The sequence below is a fragment of the Mesoplodon densirostris genome, chromosome 1, assembly GCF_025265405.1.
Source record: "Mesoplodon densirostris isolate mMesDen1 chromosome 1, mMesDen1 primary haplotype, whole genome shotgun sequence".
Lineage (NCBI taxonomy): Eukaryota > Metazoa > Chordata > Mammalia > Artiodactyla > Ziphiidae > Mesoplodon > Mesoplodon densirostris.
In genome coordinates, this window is record NC_082661.1 from 186084929 (window position 1) to 186109460 (window position 24532).

General features: G+C 38.7%; 1 protein-coding gene across 1 annotated transcript in view; it reads right to left on the bottom strand.

The window, feature by feature from the left end:
• Nucleotides 1-24532, bottom strand: part of GRSF1 (G-rich RNA sequence binding factor 1) — a 54513-nt gene that overhangs the window by 25231 nt on the left and 4750 nt on the right. Inside the window, exon 2 of the mRNA XM_060113276.1 lies at nt 24347-24403. The gene's annotated coding sequence lies outside the window, so the exon portion shown is untranslated. The remainder of the gene's footprint in view (nt 1-24346; nt 24404-24532) is intronic.

The window sequence follows — 24532 nt, forward strand, 5'->3', positions numbered from 1 at the left end:
GTTATCATTTGTAGGGTTGCATGTGAAGTGATTCACCTAATATATAATTTTACTGTGATCACTTGTTATACTTCATTTACACAAAATTACTTATTCTATCTACTATTATAATCACAAATTAATCCTCAAGATTTCAAGGAGAAAAAAGAGTTAACTAATGCATAGGGCCTGACTTCTAGGTATTTTTCTTCAAATAAGAACACAGGATAGTTGAAATCTAAGCTATCACAAGGACTGTCCCTGGAAAAACTCAAGAAAGTAATTGCACTTCTACCAATTCCATTCCTATTCCATTCTTACAACTTCATGGACACCTTTTTGAACTTCTAGGTCTACTCTCCATTCAGAATTTGTATGCTGGACTGTATTTCAATAGCCAACCTCACAGTTTTTTCCACTCAATACAATTTCTATAGGTGACGGTTATCTTGAGGGCTAACCATGAATCTGACCTCATAGATCATAGACTTAGGAGTGATCTATTCTGAGAGTCATTAATTTCAGAAATATTTATTATTGCATTTTTTGTACTAGACACTGAGAAATATATAATGAAACTAGTCCCTACTTTCAATGCTCTCACAGTCTAATAAGGAAGATGGATAAGAAAATCAATTCCAACACACTGTATTTACTGTGATAATGAGATATATCAGGATACCATTGGACTTCAATAGAGGGACACTTTCACACTCTTATAGGTCAAAGACCATGTCAACAGAATGATAACAAAGTTGGATATTGAGGGAACCGATAAAGATTAGCAAAATAAAGGGAATGCTGTCTTAGGCAGAGGGAGCAGTTTTTACACAATCTCAGAAACATAAGAAGATCTAGAGAACTTAAGGAATTGCAAATGCTTTGTGGCAAGAATACTAACATAGTGGGAATGATGAAAAGGCAGATCATTAAAAGGCCTCATACATGCATCGTAAGGAATGTGAACTTTATCTGGAAGGTAATGGGGTGCCCATTGAAATTGATATAAGCAGATTTACATTTAGAAATTGGGCCCTGGCAATAGTTCAGAAGATGAATTCGGAAGATGAATATGAGGACAAGAGACCAGAAGTAATTAGGGGGCTAATGCAATAATTCACAGGAGAAATAAGGAGTGCCTAGACCATGAGAGCAACTTCAAGAGCTGTTCGGACTGTCTTTCTGTCCTGAAATTGTCCTCTATAAGCCTTATGGCAGCCCTGGGCAGAGGCTTCCAGGGAAAGGTCAAACTGAAGGAGCTAACAGACATATATCGAAAGTAAAGGCTTGTGGCTTCCCTGGTGGTGCAGTGGTTAAGAATCCACCTGCCAATGCAGGGGACACGGGTTCAAGCCCTGGTCCGGGAAGATCCCACATGCCACGGAGCAACTAAGCCCATGCGCAACAACTACTGAGCCTGCGCTCTGGAACCCGCAAGCCACAACTACTGAGCCCATGTGCCACAACTACTGAGCCTACGTTCTGGAGCCCGTGCTCCGCAACAAGAGAAGCCACCGTGATGAGAAGCCCGTGCACCACAAAGAAGAGTAGCCTCCCACTCTCTGCAACTAGAGAATGCCCGCGCACAGCAATGAAGACCCAATGCAGCCAAAAATAAATAAATTAAATAGATAAATTTAAAAAAAAGAACTATTAAAAAAAAAAGTAAAGGCTTTCAGGACATGGAAGCAACCTAAATGTCCATCGACAGATGAATGGATAAAGAAGATGTGGCATATGTATACAATGGAATGTTAGCCATAAAAAGGAATGAAATTGAGTTATTTGTAGTGAGGTGGATGCACCTAGATTCTCTCACACAGAGTGAAGTAAGTCAGAACCAGAAAAACAAATACCGTATGCTAACGCATATATATGGAATAAAAAAAAACGGTACTGATGAACCTAGTGGCAGGGCATGAATAAGATGCAGATGTAGAGAATGGACTTCAGGACACAGAGGGGGTAAGCTGGGACGAAGTGAGCGAGTGGCACTGACATACATACACTACCAAATGTAAAATAGATAGCTAGTGGGAAGCAGCCACATAGCACAGGGAGATCGGCTTGATGCTTTGTGAGGACCTAGAGGGTTGGGATAGGGAGGGTAGGAGGGAGGGGATATGGGGATATATGTATACATATAGCTGATTCACTCTGTTGTACAGCAGAAACTAACACAACATTGTAAAGCAATTATACTTAAATAAAGATGTTAAAAAAAAAGTAAAGGCTTTAATCCTACTTGTCACAAACTGGGGAAATATTAAACCAAAAGAGTAATTTTTGCTATGTCAAAGGATTGTAAAGTCTTTGGGATGAAAAAAAAATGTTAAAGTTATTGAGAGATTCTAACCCAATGTCTGAATCCCCTTACAACATCCCTACTATGTGGGGACCCAGCCCATGTTAAGTAACTCCAGTGAGAACAAGCCACTATTCCATAAGAAAGTTTGCATACATTTGCTCTCATTTTTAAAAGAAAAAAGAAAAAGCAGGGAGCTTTGTAGGGACTTGCTAGTCAAAATTCCAGGTGCTATCCAGATTTTCCATTGACTTTGCTTGCATTTTCTCTTCCTGAAATTCATCTCTTTTTAGTGGTGCATAATTTATATGTAGAGCTGACTTTATGGGAAGGTAATAAAAGGAAGCTTTCCCTAAGTAATGCCATTTGCGGGGCCAGGAAGCAAAGCTTCTCCTTCCTCCTCCACCCCCACTCCATGCTATCAGAGTCCCAAATTCCACCATTAGCATTTCTAAAGAAATGGCATATTAAATTAAGTCACACTAGGATGTTAATGACATATCAGATAGATTTCATTCTGACATTGGGAATCCTGAGAAGTACAGAACCACTAGCAAGGGAAAAAGCACTAAAAATGGAGAAAAGAAAAACAGTACCACAAGATGAGCCAGAGGTTCCCAATAAGAAAGACATGGAATTTGTTCAAAATACTCTTTCTAGGACTCCTCTTATTATTTTGTCACTATAGATCTGGGGCAAATTTCTGGGTGATTCTGATAGGCAGCTAAATTTAGGAACTATCAGCTGTGAAGCCACATAAAAAAAACCCAAACGACATGACCCTCACCTCATAAACACACAAAGTCAATGTTCCTATAATGCTGAAGGCCATCTTGGTTTGTTCATACAAAGCTCTTGTCCTAAAGTTTCTAAAGTAAAGGTTAAGAGGAGAGTCAATGGCACATTTGGTGCCTGATGAAATGTGCCACTGACTTTTCAAGTTTCTAAGTCGACTTCAACGACCGTAGGCTTTCAATGAGCAGAACTATGATGATGAGTACAGAATGATACATAACACTTTGCTTTTAAATTTTCTTTTGGCTATTTCAATATCTATGTCTCTTGGGCTGAGAATTTTATGAATTTGTAACAAACATTAGATCATTGGGCTCATGATAGCTTTTGAAGAAAGTGGCAAATTTTAGTTCTGATTTTTCTTTTTTTTTTTGGCGGTACGCGGGCCTCTCACTGTTGTGGCCTCTCCCGTTGCAGAGCACAGGCTCCAGATGCGCAGGCTCAGCGGCCGTGGCTCACAGGCCCAGCCGCTCCGCGGCATGTGGGATCTTCCCGGACCGGGGCACGAACCCGTGTCCCCTGCATCGGCAGGCGGACTCTCAACCACTGCGCCACCAGGGAAGCCCTTAGCTCTGATTTTTCTTAAGAAAATGGACAAGGAGGTAAAAATGCATTGTTGTAATAGTGCAGTGACAAAAAAAGTCACAATGATAGCTGAAGCACTCAGATGGAAGATGTAAAAACAATAATTAGCATTTGTTTAGCATTCATAGTTTACAAAATTCATTTGTAGATTCGATTCTTCCAAGAATTCTGTAACATAGGTGGGATAGGTATTGAAGATGAAGATTTTATAGATGAAGATTTTATTTTATTTATGTATTTATTTATTTTTTTAAAAAATGTATTTATTTTATTTATTTAATTTTGGCTGTGCTGGGTCTTGGTTGCTGTGCGTGGGCTTTCTCTAGTTGTGGCGAGCAGGGGCTACTCTTTGTTGCGGTGCGGGGGCTTCTCATTGTGCTGGCTTCTCTTTTTTTTTTTTGGTGGCTTCTCTTATTGTGGAGCACTGGCTCTAGGGAAGCCCAGATGAAGATTTTATAGGTGACATTTCTCAAGACTCAAAGTTTGGACTTCCCTGCTGGCGCAGTGGTTAAGAATCTGCCTGCAAATACAGGGGACACGGGTTCGAGCCCTGGTCCGAGAAGAGCCCACATGCCTCAGAGCAACAAAGCCTGTGCGCCACAACTACTGAGCCTGGGCCCTAGGGCCCACGTACCACAACTACTGAGCCAGCGTGCTGCAAGTACTGAAGCCTGCTCGCCTAGAGCCCGTGCTCCACAACAAGTGAATCTACCGCAATGAGAAGCCCGGGCACATGAGGAAGAGTAGCCCCCGCTCACCGCAACTAGCGAAAGCCCACGCATAGCAATGAAAACCCAATGCAGCCAAAAATAAAAATTAAAAAAAAAATTTTAATTTAAAAAAATAAATAAAATTTTTTAAAAAGACTCAAAGTTTGAAGGATTTTCTCAAGGTCTAGAAGAGTATTCTAAGGTTTTTTTAAAAAAAATTCTGCTATAGGCAGAATATCATACATTGTTTTCCGTTTTCTAAATAATTCTAGTAAACTCAATATGTTAATTCAGAAATTTTAATGATTTATACAAAGACTTGTTTAATTACTCCTGGACATACGCAGTAAATAATAATAGAACTACCTTTTATTGAGAACCTACTCTGAGCTAAGCACTGTGTCAGGTGTGTAAATTATATCTAATTATAACAATGCTGCAAGATGTTAAGATGTTATCTCATTTTGCAAAAGAGGAAACTGAGACTCAGAGAGGTTAAGTGAGGTGCCCAATGCTTAATAGCTAACAAGTTGCAAAGCTGGCAAACTCCCATCTTTCAGATTCCGAACTTCTTTTCATTACACCTTTCTTAAATGATTATAAGGATGTTTACTTACAGTCATCAATTTTTAGTCACTTTAGAATTACTCATTTATACACATGCAGTGTTAATTCATTCATTTGTATCCCACATATACTGTAAACATTTTTGTCGCAGAGAGAGTATTTCTAGGACCTGGACATTAGCTGGGTACTGGATATAAAAAGGAGAAAAAAATAGCCTATATAGAGTTTGTAGGTTAGCGTGGAAACTGTAACAGTGAATGAATAACTAGAATATAAAGTATGACTACTGCTTAGGAATATCCACAAAGCACTTTAGCAACTAATAGGGAGCCGTCACTGCCTCAGCTATGCTTTCATGTGCTAATTTTGAATATGTAAACTATTCAAACCTTAGTGGAAAACATTTAGTTGGCTTATTTGACATTATGTAATGTGCTAAAAGTTAATTTTGAAAAGTAGACTTTTAAAAAATTATTTTCCTTCTGAAATGGAAATTCCAGAATAGACACAAATAGAAGGTAAATAAAAAATTTCAGAGGTTTCTGTAATCACTGATGTGGCTAAAGCAATTTTCTCAGTTTAATACTTATAACTATTACAGACCTCACTTTTACTCCTGCTCACATGGTTGTAGCTGATTTTTATAACTACTATTAATTCCATAGTCCCATTGCCCTGGTTCCTTGACTGGTAGGGTGACCCAAACCTTCACTTCTGCTACCCACATTGGGTTGCTGTAGTTTTTTCCTTGACTTAAATCTCAGGACATGGGAGTAACAAGAGCACTTTGGGAGATCTCCCAAAATTCAGACTTATTCTTCCTTATCACCATTATTCAGTAGTAACACAATTTCCCCTTGGTAGTTAGGATCAATCACCACAGTAAGTACAGTAATCACCTGTTTTGCCTGTTGATTCATTGGTATGAGGAGCCCAAAGTGGCCAGGTGGCAGTCTCAATTTCCAGTTTAATGGAACCATTATTGTGACCTCTAGTGGAAGCATTCCTCCCTTTGGAACTAAGACCTCTACACTAACAGAACCTAAAGTCACAGGGATAGAAAGCAAAAGTTTACTAGTGGATCACTAGGGATAATAATGAAAAAAGTCACTCCCATTTTCACCTCCTTACTTCCCAGAACCTATGAATCCTGGCTATAGGAGAAAGAACACCATCTATATTATTATCTAATTTAGAGCAAATACTGCACCCTGGAGGACATTGCCTCAGCTGCACAAGCTATGCCATAGTCCACTTAGCTGGTACCATAAATAATTTTTCAAAAAGCCATTCCACCATTCTGTCAAGCCAGTGGATTTAGGAAGGGAGGAGGGTAGGGTAAGACTGGTGAATTCTATGAGCATAGTCCCATTGCCACTCTTTATTTCTATACAAAAACTTCCTTCATCAGAAGTGATGGTGTATGGAATACCGTGACAGAGGATAAGCCACTCCATGAGTCCATGGATGGTGGTTTTGGCATAAACTTTATGTGCAGAGAAGGAAAATCTATATATAGAGTGTCTATCCCATTGAGAACAAAATGCTGCTCCTCCCATGATGGAAGTGGTCCAACAAAATAAACCTGCCCCCAAATAGCCCATAGATCTCCTTCAGGGAATGGTTCTGTATAAATGGCTCAGTTTTTATTTGCTCCAGCAACAAAATCACATCTGAACAGCAGCTACAGTAGGAATAATTATCTAAGTTCATAATAATCCACTGTCATGCTCCAAAATTCATCTGTCTTCTATGCTTTCCCTAACCCTTACTTTACTGCCCAACAGATAATGCTTTACAGATGGATTTTTTTCTTCTTCATGTTGGTATAAGGCAACATTTTTAGATGTGAACACTTTCAGAATATAATCAAGAGTAGAAGGAAAAATAGAAAAAATGGAGAGCATTTTTCTTTAAAGCACTACATTGGGAACCTCAGCGATAAAGGAAAAAGCAAGCACTTCTATCTATATATTTATAATGACAGTTTCCATTACTACTGTGTATTCATCCTCACAATAACCTACAAGCTAAATATTAATCCCATTTGTTAAACTGGAAAACTGAGATATAGTGAAATTAAGTGACATGATCCAGTCCCATAGCTAATAGTGTAGAGCAAGATCTTAAGCCAGATTTCTCACCTCAAAGCTAGTTCTCTTTACACTATACTACATTCTAACAAATGAGATTATGTTCTTTATTCTTTTCCCAGAATATAAATTGCTCTGGTATTGCATGATATAATTTTATTCTTAAAAGGGATGGGACTTCCCTGGTGGCGCAGTGGTTAAGAATCTGCCTGCCAATGCAGGTTCGAGCCCTGGTCTGGGAAGATCCCACATGTCTCAGAGCAACTAAGCCTGTGTGCCACAACTACTGAGCCTGCACTCTGGGTCCCGCGAGCCACAACTACTGAGCCCACATGCCACAACTACTGAAGCCTGCGCGCCTAGAGCCCGTGCTCCGCAACAAGAGAAGCCACCACAATGAGAAGCCTGCACACCGCAAGGAAGAGTAGCCCTGGACTGCCGCAACTAGAGAAAGCCCGTGTGCAGCAACAAAGACCCAATGCAGCCAATAAATAAATAAATATTTTAAAAAAGGATATAAGCAGGAGGGTAATGAAAATATTGGGCTGGCCAAAAGATTCGTTTGGTGTTTTTCTGTAAGATGGCTCTAGTAGTACTTAGTTGTCTTTAACTTCATTCAAAGCAATTTTGTTAGATTGATTGTGACAACTGTCATATCAGCATGCATTTAAAAAAAGACATCAAAATTGGTGAATTTGGGCTTCCCTGGTGGCGCAGTGGTTGAGAGTCCGCCTGCCGATGCAGAGGACACGGGTTCGTGCCCCGATCCCGGAAGATCCCACATGCCGCGGAGCGGCTGGGCCCGCGAGCCATGGCCGCGGAGCCTGTGTGTCCGGAGCCTGTGTTCCGCGACGGGAGGGGCCACGGCAGTGAGAGGCCCGCGTACAGCAAAAAAAAAAAAAAAAAAAAAAAAAAGGTGAATTTTTGTGTAGCCATTTTAATATTGAAGATGGAAGAAAAAAGCAACATTTTCGGCATATTATGCTTTATTATTTCAAGAAAGGTAAAAACGCAACTGAAACGCACAAAAAGATTTGTGCAGTGTATGGAGAAGGTGCTGTGACTGATGGAACGTTTCAAAAGTGGTTTGCGAAGTTTTGCGCTTTCTCACTGGACGATGCTCCACGGTCGGGTAGACCAGTTGAAGTTGATAGCAATCAAATCGAGACATTAATCGAGAACAATAAATGTTACACCACGCGGGAGTGAGCCGACATATCCAAAATATTCAAATCAAGCGTTGAAAATCATTTGGACCAGCTTGGTTATGTTAATCGCTTTGATGTTTGGGTTCCACATAAGTTAAGCTGGAAAAAAAACCTTCTTGACCATATTCCCCCATGCAATTCTCTACTTAAATGTAGTGAAAACGTTCTGTTTTTAAAACAAATTGTGACAGGTGATGAAAAGTGGATACTGTACAATAATGTGGAACGGAAGAAACTGTGGGGCAAGCGAAATGAACTGCCACCAACTACACCAAAGGCTGGTCATTATCCAAAGAAGGTAATGTTGTGTATATGGTGGGATTGGAAGGGAGTCCTGTATTATGAACTCCTTCCGGAAAACTAAACGATTAATTCCAACAAGCACTGCTACCAGTTAGACCAGTTGAAAGCAGCACTCGACGAAAAGCATCCAGAATTAGTCAACAGAAAACATGTAATCTTCCATCAGGATAATGCAAGACTGCATGTTTCTTTGATGACCAGGCAAAAACTGTTACAGCTTGGGTAGAAAGTTCTGATTCATCTGCCATATTCACCAGACACTGCACCTTCGGATCTCCATTTATTTAGGTCTTTACAAAATTCTCTTAATGGAAAAAAATGTCAATTCCCTGGAAGCAAAGGAACAGTAAAAGGCACCTGGAATAGTTCTTTGCTCAAAAAGATAAAACGTTTTGGGAAGATGGAATTAGAAGATGAAGTTGCCTGAAAAATGGCAGAAGGTAGTGGAACAAAAGGGTGAATACGTTGTTCAATAAAGTTCTTGGTGAAAATGAAAAATGTGTCTTTTATTTTTACTTAAAAACAGAATGTACTTTTTGGCCAGCCCAATAGTTAAACTGTCTTCAAGCACTTTTTTCTTCAAGCACTTTTAAGTTTGTTTTAACACGTATTTTGAATTTCATAAATATTTTTGTGTTTACCTCCTCCATATCTTCTGTTCTTCAAGGTACTTGAGGAGAAAAATGATAATAATTGTTGTGAAACAATCAATTCTTATGAGCATAATACCTATGAAAAAGGTTTGAAAATCTGCAGTTCCTATGTGGATGTCAGTAATTAGTATTTATTGACTTGTCCCATCCTTCTTTGTCATCTGACTACTACGAGTTAATATTTTTAGAAATATGAAATCTCCTATTTGAAATTTGGTTTCATTTGCCCAAACTGAATAAAAGGTAGAGCTTGAGTTGTAATGATGTAATCCATCAATACAATATGTGATTTTGTGAAAGTAACCTGATATTAACTAATAACAAAGCCATTTCATTAAAAAAATTAAAGTGGTGTTTCTTTTATGCAGCTAAATAGAAACTTAAAGACAGTTTCATTTTAACAGTAGCTGTGGGCCTGATTTTTCATTGACTTACTAAGGCTGTTGTAGAAAAGTAAAATTGAGACCAGTTTTCAGTAGTATTAATCCTAAGTAGACAGATCTCAGTTAATTATTGCTTGATAGTCACTGGTCAAATTTTTAAAAAGTAAAACTAACATACTGAATAAATTGTATTACAAAATACACTCTTCAGCAAGTGAATAGAATTCTATTAATATATTGAAAAGTAATTGCTCTGCTTCTCTCCTTTCAGTCATAAGAAGATGACTACTTTTGTCAGAATTAAGAAGTAAATCCAGGGCTTCCCTGGTGGCACAGTGGTTGAGAGTCCGCCTGCCGATGCAGGGGACACGGGTTCATGCCCCGGTCCGGGAAAATCCCACATGCCGCGGAGCGGCTGGGCCCGTGAGCCATGACCGCCGGGCCTGCGCGTCCGGAGCCTGTGCTCCGCAACGGGAAAGGCCACAGCAATGAGAGGCCCGCGTACCGCAAAAAAAAAAAAAAAAACCCAAAAACGAAAGAAATCCAGTTTTGTTTTGCTTGTACTTTGTTATTTATACATTCAAGAAAGTATATTAGAGGGTGGGGGAATGAGTGAAATAGGTGAGGGAGATTTAGAGGTACAAACTTCTAGTTAAAAAATAAATAGGTCATAGCATAGGGAATATAGTCAATAATATTGTAATAACTTTGTATGGTGACAGATGTAACTGGACTGATTGGGGTGATCATTTTGCAATGTACAAAAATATCGTATCACTATGTTGTACACCTGAAACTGATATAATAATGTCAGTCAATTATACTTCAACTAAAAAAAAAGAAAGTATATTGGGTAATTTTTAAATCTAGTAACTATAAACTACATATTTTGTTCAAAGCAACTATAATAATTCATGTTTGCTGAGCTAGATCATGACAGTAAGCTGCTTTCAGTGGAAGTAAGCCAATTCTAGGAGACAATATTTATTCAGATAATTAGGGCAATAATTATGAAGGAATCTTTGATTAATTTCCTTTAATGACTAAATATTTGAAATAGCTGTTGTGCCCTTGAAATGAAATTTAAATTCTTATCCTCCTAGCAGGCTGGATGCATTATGAGACGCAGTGGGTGGTATGTGTGTAGACATCTAAGGAGTGTGTAAAGCCACAGCTAGACAAGGAGCTTACCCATTATTTCATTATAAGCTGAGTATAGAGCCATAGCTCCTAATGTCACTCTAAAAATGGGCTAGAATAGTGTTTTCCAAGATTTTCAAACCTATGTCTTTTCTTTCAAATTAATCTCATACAAAACATAATAAATACTATGAAGTAGATAAATAAGGCATTTACCTTGTGGTCCCGTCCCTGTGTCTGGGGCTGGGGATGGAGGCATGGTTCTCACCCAATTAGTTCCTCCCCCAGCAGCTTCTGCTGATCCCTACAAGCATGTTTCTGAAAATCTGTGTCCTAAATCCCACCTATCAGAACCAAACCTACTAATCAACACTACTGCTTTACCCCCTGGCCAAAGGTCAAGAAGATACTTGGGCTAATGAATAATAAAAATTTGCTGAAATTTTTCCCACTCCACTTCCATTGACAATGGAGAAATTCTGATTCACTTGAAACAGTAGTGTTTGAGTATGAACCAGATATCCATAGACAAAAGGTGAAGAATCCAGCCATTTATCCATAGGAGCATAAAGTAAATGCTTCATTTTCATAGTAAAGTGAATTAAAAATTGGTATCAGCCTGATGGTATGAAGAAATGGCCTAGATTAACAACAGAGACAACTAAATTATAGTTTGTGAATCTAAAAGGTGGGTTTATAAAATAGTAGTAAAGTTTATCTTATATTAGTAAAATCTATAATTACAGCTTGTTTTTAAATTACAAATATGATTGGTAATCATCTGCTTAAAAATCTCCCACAATTCTCCACTGCTCATCAGGTCAAGCTAAGATCATTACCCAGGCTACAATATTGGTCTTGGTCTGGTTCCAACTGGATCTGAACAGCCTCAATTCCTACTGATCTGTTCTATGCACTCATGCTCTAGTTGCACAGGAATTTAAAGTGTTTTCTGAACAGAATCTTGTCATAATGTTCTTTTTTTTTGTATTATAAAAAGAAAACATGATCTATCAGAAAATGCTGAAAAGAAAAAAATTAAAATAATTTCCATAATCTCACCACAGTTAACAAAGTGGTGTTTCACTTTGAAAATGGAGGAACAAAGCCACAAGTCAAGGAATGCAGGAAGCCTCTAGAAGCTAGGAAACACAGGGAAGTGGATTTTCCCCTAGAGTCTCCAGAAGGAACAAAGCCCTGATGACAAGTTGATTTTAGCCCAGTAAGATACCATTTTGGATTTCTGACCTCCAGATTGTAAAATAATAAATTTGTGTTCTTTTAAGCTGCTAAGCTTGTGGCAATTTGTTACAGTAGCAATAGGAAATTAATATAGTACCTAATGAAATTTAAGACAGCAGAAAAGCATAATATATGCCTATTTAAAAATGTATCTCAGCACTAAAATTCAATGAGTATATTTGGCCCCATATTTTCTGAGGGATTATATTTGAGAAGTTTCATATTGTTATAAAAATTTTACAGGTAGAATTTTATGATGACCTTGGGTTATAAATTAAAAATAAAAGTTGATTATACAATGAGGCCATACACCAAGAGACATAATCTCAATGAAGCTAGGAACCATATTGATTTTGTTCACTACTGTTGTACCTATAGAGTGCTGGGCACATGGTAAATGTGCATGAAATGAACTGAATGAGTGAAATCAGACTCAAACATTTTTCTGAAAGAAACTACATGAATACCCATTCATGGGTAACTACCCATTATTGTGCTGTTTAAGTAGTACACATACAAAAGTGGGCTTTTTTCTACTGCCAGTGATGGAAGCAAATTCGAGCTCTCTGGTCTTTTTTTGTGATACATACATATGCAAATGATATATAAATGCATATATGTAAATGATAAAAAGAAAAGAAGCTGTAGTAAAGAAAAATATACACTAATGAAAGAATAAACTAACAAAAAGGCAATTTCTAACAAGTATTCTAGAGCTCAGTAGCTCTTCTGAATCTGTGAGCTCTGCTCCTTTGGCAAAGTATTATCCACTTAACATTTCAGTCATTTAATACTGCTGAGCAGTTTATAGTATAGACACTCCGTGGTGGGTTCACTGAGCCAGCGACTGTCTCTCTCCTTCAGGTGGATGAGCTCAAGGGCTGAAAACAGATTATGGCTTCCAGATTACTGTCACTCCAATGCCTCATTATTGACTACTTAGAGAAACTTGTGTTCAGGTCAATTGCATGAGTTAACTCAAATAAAGTTATTTGAGAAGGGGCACTTTTCTGGGACTTTCACTAAATAGAATGTGATGGAGAATCAAAAAGTGAACAACAACAAAATAAAGTTTTTCCCGTAAAAGATGTTACAGAAACCATAGATATTCATTCATTTCCTCCTCTTAATTTTAGACACAATAAGTTTACTTATCTGTTTTCCAGCACAGATAAGAAATAGTGAATTAGCAGCAGCAAGATGGCATTGCAAGAAAATAGCAGAAAAAGAAGCTATAGGAAGCCATAAGTATGGCCATTAATAACAGCAGGAGGTTACAGTAAAATTACCAGAGTAGCATAATGATTTGGGACACTGATTCCATTTCAACAGTTCAAGTTCAGTTTCACCATTTACTAGTTGGTGATCTCAGCTTCCCCAACCACACAACTGGATAATAATAATACTTACCATGCGGTAGAAAGGATCACATTAGATACAGCAAGTAAAAAAAAAAAAAAAAAAAAAAGTGTTTGGACATAGTAAGTGTTAAGTAAATGTTACATGTTTTTCCTTTATTAATTTTATATTATTATTACCATATATATATGTCATATAATCTTAGGAAAGTTAATCTCTCTGAAACTCATTACCCTAGTTTGCCACACATGATTGTAACAAAAATCAACTAAGAAAATATATGTGGAAGCTATTTGTAAGCTGCCAAATATTAAATAGACTTTTAAAGGAACAAATCATACTCTACCCTTTAATAACCCCAAAGAGCTATAGTGAAATGGACAAAAAAAAAAAGGGTGATGGTGGTCAAAATAATCTTGAGTCATAAAAAATGCATTTAACTAATTTCATTCATGTAGTCAATTAACATTTATTAAGGTGACTCAACATGCCATGTGCTGGACCAGGCCCTGGTGGTCTGATCAAACCTCAGAATTCTCAGTCTGATACAGAATAGTTCAAATACTTTAGACATAATATGATAAATACTGTAATAGACCATAGAATTAAGAGAGAAAGTACTGAGGGGATGATTCAGAGAAAGTATGGTTGAATTAAGTGAGTATTAAAAGCTCAGAAGGCATTTACTTCTCTGTTGGGAAAAGAAAATATTCTATATGGGTATAGAGGGGTAAAAAGGCATGGCATATTTGGGAAATTATAGAAAATCCAGGTATGTACTGGGAATGAGGTAGACTAGAGATAAGCCTAAAAATAAAGGAGGGTCCTTGTATGACTTGCTAAGCGGTTTGACTGATATCTGGAATTAGGGTTTTTGATCGCAAGAAATAGGGAAAAAATCACATGTTATTACTTAGTTTTTCGGATTCACAACATCAGCAAGAGGCTGAAGATAAGATCTGGAAAACAGAAAAAAATCAAGATGCTCCTTTGGGTCAAAAACACAAAGTACAGGGACTTCCCTGGTGGCCCAGTGGTTAAGAATCCACCTTCCAAGGCAGGGGACGCGGGTTCGATCCCTGGTCAGGGAACTAAGATCCCACATGCCGCGGGGCAACTAAGCCCACACCTCACAACTACTGAGCTCATGGTCCTCAACCAGAGAGCCGGCATGCCTCAATGAAGATCCCACTTGCCGCAACTACAACCCGACGCAGTCAAATAAATAAAAACAAAAACAAACAAGCAAAAAACCACAAAGTACAATGGCTGTTTTTAATTATAATGGAACACTTCCACCCATGTGGGATGCTTCTGCAGATTCCCATGACAGATCTAAGTGTCCCTGGCTTCAGTGTAACCACCTCCAGAGTCTATGCCCAGGGCAGGAGGATCCCATTTCTTCCCCCTTCAGTTTCCATGAAAATGATGGGGCACTGAGTCCTACTGAAACCATACACAATAGCAGATTCTCCCAAAATAGGAAAAGGGAGTTGGATAATAGACAGCAAAAACAAAAACAAAAACAAACCCACAAAAACAATTCTGGCAAGCAGCAATAACAACCAAAAAACCAATACCGAATTTTAAATAGGCAGTGACAAGATCAGACTCATATGTTTAACAGCATATGGCTATGAAGTGACTTAAATGATGCAAAAGAGGGTACATTGAAAAATAATTCTCCTTTCTAATTCTGATCCCAGGTTGATATTTTCCCTTCTCAACAACACTTTTACTGTTTTCTTGCATAATCAAGAACATAGATATTTCTATGTATTTTATAATTTTAGTTGCTAGATGGATGGGATGTTGCCTTTTTTATATTAATTTATACATTAATTTTATACTCAGCCAATCTAATGAATTATTTTATTGCTTATAATAGTTTTTCAGTTGATTCTCTTTGGCTGATCAATTTGCCTGGTGGTAGGCAGAATAATAACCCCCTTTTCCTAATCCCTGGAATCTATGACTATCAACAAAGACTCTCTCCTTGATCAAACTTTAGTCAGGCTCTTCTGAGCCATCTTTTCAAGTAGGTTTTGACCTTTGGGCCGACATGTTTGCCTGCATTGCCCAGTTTTAGGAAGAATCCTGCTAAATCAGTTTAGCCAGAATCCCCACTCTTGAGAACTAATCATCCTCTATGACTGATTCCTTATCCTCTACCATATCCTTTTTTCTCTTACTAATATAACTGAAAGATAATTTAAGATCAGTTTATATAGATCTGCCTCATTTACTTACCAGCTGTAAAATATTGTTTATGTATTTTTCCCTCTATTTTAAAAAATTGTGTTGTGATCTTTTTCTTATTGAATTATAAGAGCTATTTATAAAGTGAAGAAATAAGCACTACCTCTGTAATATGTTGTAAATATTTCTCCCAAATTATCCATTTTTAAATTTTGTTATTAATATTTTTCATTATTGGCAATTTTTTTCATTTATCAGATTTATCAATATCTGCTATGAATATCTGTGTGGATTTGGATTCTGGAGTTATGTCAAGCTTGGAAAGGCTTTCTCCCTGATGAAATTATAAAAAAAATTTTCAATGTTTTTTCTAGTATTCTTATGGACTCAATTTTTATGTTTAAATCTTTGATCCATTCACAATTTAATTTGGTAAGAAATTAAAGTAGGGATCCAAGATTTTTCAGATGGTTCTCCAGTTGTCTCATCATCATTTACTGAATAATCTATTTTTCTTGTTTTCTTCCTATTCCCTTTCATTGATCTAGATTTCTTTTCAAGCTTTTAAACATTGTAATTTTATAATGTTTTAATATTTGGTAGCCTGATCACCCCCTCACTACCCTTATTTTTTTAAAATTTTCCTGGCTAAACTTGCCCATTTCAGTTTTTCTGAAAATTCTTTTTTTTTTTTTTTTCTTTTTGCGGTATGCGGGCCTCTCACTGTTGTGGCCTCTCCCGTTGCGGAGCACAGGCTCCGGGTGCGCAGGCCCAGCGGCCACGGCTCACGGGCCCAGCCGCCCCGCGGCATATGGGATCCTCCCAGACCGGGGCACGAACCCGTATCCCCTGCATCGGCAGGCGGACTCTCAACCACTGCGCCACCAGGGAGGCCCTGAAAATTCTTTTTTTTTGAAGTCCCCATCCTATGGGTATATCTGTTGGGTAGAGAACTGTATTACATTTATAGTCTAATTTCAGAGTACTGATGTTTTTACACATTCTATTTACTTAAATCAATTTCTTGATTTGTGCAAGAACATATTGTGTAGTGTGAAATGAGATTCATTTAGGTTTTGAAAGACATTATTAAGCATGGAGACCAAGCACATCCTCCCCACAAGCTGGCCAGTGGCCTTTGATGTGGCCTGGGTAAAGGGTTTAATCCAAAAATAGATGAGGTATTGGCTAAGTCAATCGTCATCCCCATCCTGGCAATTTGAATTACAAGTGCAGAAATAATTTGCCAGTTGGGAGCAGGACAGAAGAAAGTAGAAACATTTATTATAGCTGAGCCATATCAATGCAGAGCATAATAAGGTCCACAAATTCTGCTGCTGAGTAGTCCAGAGCTGTCTTCAGTCTAGAATCAATCACCAGGTCTCCTTGAGATCTGTTTGGCTTTATTAAGGCACCAGTTTTGAGGTTTCTTTGGCATTCATGCACCATTGTTTTTCTATGAGTGTTTGTACAATAAACTCCACTATGAATCATCTAGTTCAGTAGATCGATTATTCTTTAAAAAAAAGACCCTTCCAAGAGAAGATATCTTACAATTACATATCAGTTTACAAATCAGTTTACAGTGCTTTCACTTATATTATCTCATTTAATCTATCAACAACCCAGGAAACTAATGAACTTCAGAGAGAGAGTTTTTCAGGCATCTAATCATTAAAGGCAAATTAACTTATAAGGCCGAATAACCTGAGGCTGAACTTTCATTAAAGGCACTGGATAACTTCCAGAGGCAAATTTCTTTTAACGTCCTGTGAACATGGTTGCCTGTGAATATGAGGTCCCAAACTGCTGTAGTCAATTCATCACCAAGCGGAGGATGAAGCTAGCACACAGAGAAGGGCAGACTACAGGGAACCATAGAAAATTGGAGCTGGAGCCACTGAATTAACATTACTCTGAAACCTCCCAATCTCTGAACTTCATTTCTGTGAACCAATAAATTTCCTCATTGTTTCAACCATTTAAGAGTATAGTTTTCTGCTGTCTGTAACTGAAAACACACTGATATGGCATCAATTACATTTTTACATGAATTCAAAAAGCAGGGAATAGAGCACTGGGGGAAGAGAAGAGTACTCGATTGGGGAGGGGGTGTATAAGAAGTCTGGATGAAGGATGTTGCCTAGTCAGTTCAGGAGAATGTGTGCAGAGGGAGGTGTTGGGTGGCACACTAGAAGGCAGGAGAAGAGAAGGTCAAAGAAGAATAAAGATGAATTTCATGTACTGACTAGTCTAGCCCCTTCTAAGTTGTTTGAATACTTTTAGCTTTGATAGGAAACTTAGAACATTGTCATAAACCTGCAAATAAAAATAGTAATTTCTGATTTTTAGAATTAAACTTCAAATAGTACTGTCTTAGAGCAGTGTTTCCCAAACTTCAATTTTTCCCATTATGTGTTTAGATGTTTGTCATATCTAAATATGGTTTTTACCTAATATTTTCCCCTAAATCAGTCGTTCTCAACCAGGGATGATTTTGCACCCAGGAGAACAGTTGGCAATGTCTGGAGACATTTTTGTTTGTTATAACTGGGTGGATATCCACCTAGTGGATAGGGGGCAGGGGTATTGCCAAACATCCTACAATACATAGGGCAGCCTCCCACAGCAAAGAATTACCTGGCCCACAATGTCAGCAGTACCAAAGATGAGAAATCCTGATGTAAATCAGCTCATTTTCTTTTAAACTTCATCATAACTAACATTTATTAAGCAATAGTATATATATATTTTTCTGAAGTATAGTTGATTTACAATGTTGCATTAGTTTCAGGTGTATAGCAAACTGATTCAGTTATTCATAAATATATCTATTTTTTCAGATTCTTTTCCCTTATAGGTTATTACAAAATATTGAGTATAGTTCCCTGTGCTATACAGTAGGATATTTTAAATATTGTTCTAAGTGCCTGATGTACAATATTTCATTGAATCTACACATCAACCTTATATAGTAGATAACACCATAAAACTTATTTTACAAGTGAGGAAACTGAGGGTTAACTAACTTGTCCAAGGTCAAACAGCTAGAAAGTAGCTGAATCTGGATGGTTGGATGCTAGAGGTCCTGAGCTTAACTAATAGGCTCAATTTTATATCACTAGTATAAATGAAAGCCAGTATTTTTTAAAATTTATTTATTTTAGGCTGCGTTGGGTCTTCGTTGCTGCATGCGGGATTTCTCTAGTTGCGGTGAATGGGGGCAACTCTTCGTTGTGGTGTGTGGGCTTCTCATTGTGGTGGCTTCTCTTGTCGCAGAGCATGGGCTGTAGGCGGGCGGGCTTCAGTAGTTGTGGCACACGGGGTCAGTAGCTGTGGCGCACGGGCTTAATTGCTCTGCGGCATGTGGGATCTTCCAGGACCAGGGCTCGAACCCGTGTCCCCTGCATTAGCAGGTGGATTCTTAACCACTGAGACACCAGGGAAGCCCGAAAACCGGTATTATGTGTCTCATGTAGCAGAAGAACATGTAAATAAATTCAATTAGAGCAAAATACTATTAGGCTCTAGCTAGATATTGCTGCCTGCTGAAGTCTCTGGGTCTAAAGCCTGGGGCTCTTTTATAAAAAGGGAGACTAAGTGTTAGAGAGGTGTTAAAGACATACTAGCATCAAACCAAGACTTTCTTTTTGATATAATCAGAAGAAATGAAAATGAATTTAAAGGTGAGAACTTCCCTATTATGTAATTCAATATTATATAATGCTGTGTTTGTGTACTACCTAAAATCCCAACTCCTTAAATATACAAAGCTCTAGGATGTTTTGATACCCCATGAAATAGATAGACCTCGGTTCAAATTCTGGATCTACTACTTATTACTGGTATTACATATATTAGATATGATTTAATATCCTCATCCAGAGAACTGGGACAATAACATCTGCCTCATAAGGTTGTAGTGAGAATTAAGTAAGATATAAAGAGCTTTGCAAGATACTGGCAGAAAATTATGCAACAGAAAATAAATATTAGTTCCTCTCATTTCCCGAAGATTCTGTGGTCCCTTTCCAGCACTGGCTTAGATTCTCATATGCTTCCATGATTATACAAGCTCTCTAAGAGCCATGGCAGGACAGGCAGCCACAGTTGGCTCCAGAGTACCACAGGGAACAAAGAGCTGCTTTATCCAGAGTAACCACTGAGGCCTCCTGGGAGGAACTGGCCTTTTGAGCCACGCTGTGTAGCCAACACCTTCCCCCCTGCCCCCAGCTCCTGTGAAGGTTGTTGATGATCTGGGGAAGATTTATGGAATTTGCAAGCATGACAGCCCTGAGACAGTGAACTCTGATAGATGACACAGGTCCCTGGAGGTTACCAGAAGGAGGAAAGAACAAGGAGAGAAAAAGGAGGCTTTGTTCCCGGGAACACAGTAGTGGATCCAGCCTAATTTCTAAACACACACACACCTGCTCCAATTTTAGGCCTGCCATTTGGCCACACAGCCATTGAGTTTATGGCTAAAGGCTGTATTTTAAATATTCACAGCACCTCCTACTGGACTGGATTTGTGATTCTGTGATATCAGCTGAAGCGGAGTTCAAATGAGCATTGGAACTATTGTCTGCTTTTGTCTTCAGAATTTTGACTCTAAAATTTCTTCCCTACTTGATTCCTGATACCTCTATTCTTCTAAAATTTTCCTTTAATAAGGCTTGAGATTTCATGCCATAATCAGGGACAATTAAAATGCAAATACAACTAGAGAGGTAATACACTGACAAATTCAGAATATCTCCTCCTCACTAGAATGTAAACATCCTGGGGGTAGGGACTTAGTTTTGTACCCTACTATACCTCCAATGCTTACATAAGTAACTGGCATATAGTTAGTGCTTAATAAATGTTTGTCGAATGAATAAGAGTTCATACTAAGGTGTAAATGGTCGTAGCAGTCAACAATTCCTTTGCCTATACATGTATTTTTTTCATGACTCTGGGATTTACACGTGCTGCATCATCTTTCTGCAATGCCATTGTCTGCCTCTTTCTCCTCCATCACCCCTTCCTTACCTGGAGAAAGTCTACTAACCCTTTAAGACTTGCTTTTTGGGTAAAACTCTCTTGGACCCTATCTTCCTCCTCAAATTAACACTCTTTCATTAGCTGGGCTCCTGTAGTCCTTTGCATATAATCCTGTTGTAAGAGGGGTGGTTTCGTGCTGCAATTATTTGTTTATAAGTCAGTCTCTGCCACTAGAAACGAGCTCCCTGAGTGTGGTAACGTTGCACCTTGCTTTTGTATCCTCACCCTTAGCATGGGTAACTGGTTTATGGTAGATCTTCAAAAAATGTTACTGACTCACTGATTCTTATAAGTGGTCCTTTATCCTGCAGGGCTCCAGGAAGATCTCACTCCTTATCCCTTAAGGAGTACATTACAAGATTACTTCCTTTAAAAGCTCTATTTTGGATGGGAAATCTTCCTGCCTACTATGGTTTTATTTTACTAAATCTTTTTGTCCTATACTCAAATGGAATGATTGGTGTGGTAACACAGAGTACAGCCTATATAAATAAGGGATCTGGATATACTTGGTCAAATTTCAAGGTGGGACTGATTATCTTGGTCATCTTCTCTGTAGATGCTTCCTGGCTGCCCTGATGCCATATAGACCTTAAGGACAGTGATATTCTGAGAGGGTTGGAATATTTTTCCTGAGGGAAAACAAATGGTTTGACTATCTGGGACCAGAGTCCTATTGGTGCAGGACAGGGGAATTATATTGTGTAAAGCAGTAGCTCATGTCTCCAGCTATAAGAGGATTGTGGTCTGCTCAGGTTGCTGTGGTTGTGACTATGACAACTATGGAAAACATGAGACAGATGCCAAGAAGAGGGTGTGGGAGCAGCCACGGGCAAGAGAGAACAAATGGCCAAGGCTAGGGGCCACTTAGGGTCCCTGGAGTCCAGTGGTTGTCTAGGCAGGGATTCCAGATCTGACTTCCACATTTCATTATTTATATTGATGCACACCTTGGACCGCTCATAAGGTGATCCCTTTCATTCATCCATTCTGCTTTAAGTTAACTCTGAGGACGGGAATGGAGATGGGGGAGGCAGCATAAGCACCTAGGGCACAACCCAAAGGGTTGCAGCGCTTGAGAACAGGCGCAATTTAATTAAGCCAACTGTGAATTTGTGTGGGTGAAAGTAACAGCTGCTGATCCTTAGGATATTTTTAAGTTGCAGCCAGTTGGGATACTCTCTATGTCTATATATGGTCCTTCATGCTAAAGGACCTCATGGAGATGGGTGGGCTAAACACTTGGAGTCCCTGAAACTGCATCATCATCTCTTGGTCTTTGACAGCACGTCAGCAGCCTGCTCTCTGGAAAACTTCAGCAAGGTTAAAAGTTAAGCCTCTCAACTGACGTACTCAGTAGGGACTCCTCCATCCCCCACCCCCCTCCCCCCAACATTGTTGCTAGGTTTTTTTGAGATTAAAGGAGAGACTTATTTGTTTAGTCCCCATATACTTTCAAGCTGCTTAGTTACCACATCTTGTGCACAACATGCACTCCAGGCAAACAAACTTTTAAGAGCACGGTAGATTGAAGCAGCAAGCCAGCCCAGCAGACTGAGCCCCCTGAGTCCATGTGCTATATGAAGCAAACCAAAACACAGCTGGTGGAGTTAATTTTAGGCTTTCTGACCTTGGCAATGTACCATCAACTGGGGAAAAGCAGCTCTGAATAGGTTCAAAAGGAGTCTTCCTCCTCCCCATACAGCTGACTGGAAAAGTGGTTACATGGTTTAAGTTTAATGGGAAAAACAATTAATTAATTATAAACCAGGGTAAATTTGACAGATCAAGAAATTCAACATTTATTGAGCAAGTCGAAGGCCCATGTAAGAAATCTTTTAGGATGTTTGTCCTATGACCAAGATCCTCAACATTATACTCAAAGTAGCACTTTCAGAAAAGTTCTAAAAGACTGGCTTCTCACAAACAAAAATAAATTTCTATATCACAGTGCTTTTATTTGTTTTTTATTTTTGGCTGCTTTGGGTCTTTGTTGCTGCATGTGGGCTTTCTCCAGTCTTTGTTGCAGTGCAAGGGCTTCTCATTGCGGTGGCTTCTCCTGTTGCGGAGCATGGGCTCTGGGCACGCGGGCTTCAGTAGTTGTGGCATGTGGGCTTAGTAGTTGTGATTCACGGGCTCTAGAGCTCAGACTCAGTAGTTGTGGCACACAGGCTTAGTTGCTCCGAGACATGTGGGATCTTCGTGGACCAGGACTCGAACCCTTGTCCCCTGCACTGGCAGGCAGATTCTTAACCACTGCACCACCAGGGGAGTCCATATCATGGTGCTTTAAGACACCAACATGGTTTGGCAATGATGAGTGGGGAGATAGAAGTTTTATTAAATTATGCTGTTTATATATATATATATATATATATATATATATATATATATATATATATATATATATATATATATATCAAGAATTTAAGTGCAAGGAGTAAATACATACTATTTACTTCTGAACGCATAGGATCCAATTCTCTGACCACCAAAATAGGTGAGGTTCCAGGGGCTTCCCTGGTGGCGCAGTGGTTGAGAGTCCGCCTGCCGATGCAGGGGACACGGGTTCGTGCCCTGGTCCAGGAAGATCCCACATGCTGCGGAGCAACTAAGCCTGTGAGCCATGGCCGCTGAGCCTGTGCGTCCGGAGCCTGTGCTCCGCAACGGGAGAGGCCACAACAGTGAGAGGCCCGCGTACCGCAAAAAAAAAAAAAGTAGGTGAGGTTCCTGTAATACACTCACATACAACATGGACCTTTCCTTCCTGACACACAATTTCTAATTTTGCTTTTCTTTGTTTGACTGCCTGTATTTCTCAATGATCCATAGGATTCATAATGGCAGTGACTATATCCTTGTTTTTTTGCTCACAGAGGCCCATAATAGACAATAAATACTTGTTGAGTTGATAAATGATTTGCACTTCATCATTCCCTTAAATCCAGCATCCTATAGCACAAAATTCACCTTCAAAGGAATGAACATCTTGAAAGGGAGCGTACTGTTTTTGGTTTGGGATCAATGGAAGATCCTTCTTCCATTGTAACACATTATAATGTGTTTTGATGCTCTGTGGTTTTTGGTGATAAATGAATGCATTGAGAGACGCCAACCTTTACAAACAACCTTTAATACTTCCATTCGTTTCTATTACATTAAAATAATATGTCCTCGAAATAAAGATGCAGACGTAGAGAATGGACTTGAGGACAAGGGGAGGGGGAAGGGTAAGATGGGACAAAGTGAGAGAGTAGCATTGACATATATACACTACCAAACGTGAAATAGATAGTTAGTGGGAAGCAGCTGCATAGCATGGGGAGATCAGCTCGGTGCTTTGTGACCACCTAGAGGGGTGGGATAGGGAGGGTGGGAGGGAGGGAGACGCAAGAGGGAGGGCATATGGGGATATGTATATATATATGTATATGTATATATATGTATATGTATATATGTATATATGTATACATATAGCTGATTCACTTTGTTATACAGCAGAAACTAACACAACATTGTAAAGCAATTATACTCCAATACCGATGTTAAAAAAAATAATATGTCCTTGAGAAGCATTTATAACCATTAATTGGTGTGTCTTTAATGAAGATATAGGATTAAAATCTAAAGACCATTGATAAGGATGAGGTTGAATTGTTAGCTATGTTAAATGGGATCGTGTAGCATGCCAAAATTCCTTTAGAATATATTCATTCTAATTTAGGTCATCCTGGGAAGCGGGGGAAAGAAATGGACTTCACTGAATTGATTGTACTTACGAGCTATGTGATCTTGAGCAAGTTACATACAAAACCTCTCAGCATTAGTTTCCTTATCTATAAAAGAGGGAAAATAACACCTAATATCAACCTCATGGGGAAGTGTAAGAAATAAATAAAACAGAGATAAAATATACAAAAAGCTTAGCATAGTGATTGGCCCATCAGGAATAATCAAAAAATGGT